The sequence below is a fragment of the Galeopterus variegatus genome, unplaced genomic scaffold (genome assembly GCF_000696425.1).
Source record: "Galeopterus variegatus unplaced genomic scaffold, G_variegatus-3.0.2 Scaffold3184, whole genome shotgun sequence".
Lineage (NCBI taxonomy): Eukaryota > Metazoa > Chordata > Mammalia > Dermoptera > Cynocephalidae > Galeopterus > Galeopterus variegatus.
This window is the reverse complement of record NW_007729295.1, coordinates 110,717-111,591: the sequence shown is the minus strand read 5'-3', so window position 1 is coordinate 111,591 and position 875 is coordinate 110,717.

Below are 875 nucleotides of genomic sequence, written 5' to 3'. Positions count from 1 at the left end.
AATTTAAAAAAAAAAAAAAAAAAACAGGCATTACTTTTTTTTTTTTTAGCACCGCACTCTCTCCAAAGGTATTACTTTTATAATTTAAAAGATTTTATTTTAAAAGCACATATATCACTATTCATAAATCCATGGAATATCATTGGAGGAATCATAAAAATCTGGACAACTTTGGGAAAGTGGATGACAACACAGTAGAGGGTCAGAAGACATACTCTTTCCCTTTCTGTATCCTTTAAATTCAGTACCATGTTTATGTATTAAAAACAATTTTTGACAAAACATCATGTCAAACATAAAGGACATTTAAATCTCCCCTACTTAATCTTCACAAACTACTAATGTATGTGAAAAGAGTTAACAGCTGTGAACTACCAATCTTTTCCTCTAGCCTCAGTGAGATTTGTCAACATTTTTGCAGTATCAACTGAACGAACATATCCTTAGGAAGTAAGGGTCTTATCAGGGATGCTTTATACTGATTAGTGATCAAAAGATGTCTCTAGGCATGCTGTACCTGTCTTTCCAGTTGTTACAGTATAACCCATCACCTATGCCTGCAGCTCACTAAAAATGGGAGTTAGGCACATGCCCCCCAAATGCTAAATTTCATCTAAGGGACCCTCAGCCCTGTAGCTTCCTTGCATTGCTCTAATCTCCTTGGGTGGGCTTCTCATCCTGTGTGGTGAGGAGACACTTGAAGCTGGTATCCAGGTCCACTATGGTACTTTTGCTATATACAAGCTGTGTCCCCTGTTCTCCGTCTTAAAGCTGAGTAAACTTGGTACTGGGTAAGCCTGCCATGTCTTGTGAATTTGAATAAGCATAACCTATAAACCACCCTGTTGGTCTTCAGTATGACAATAACTTAAAGG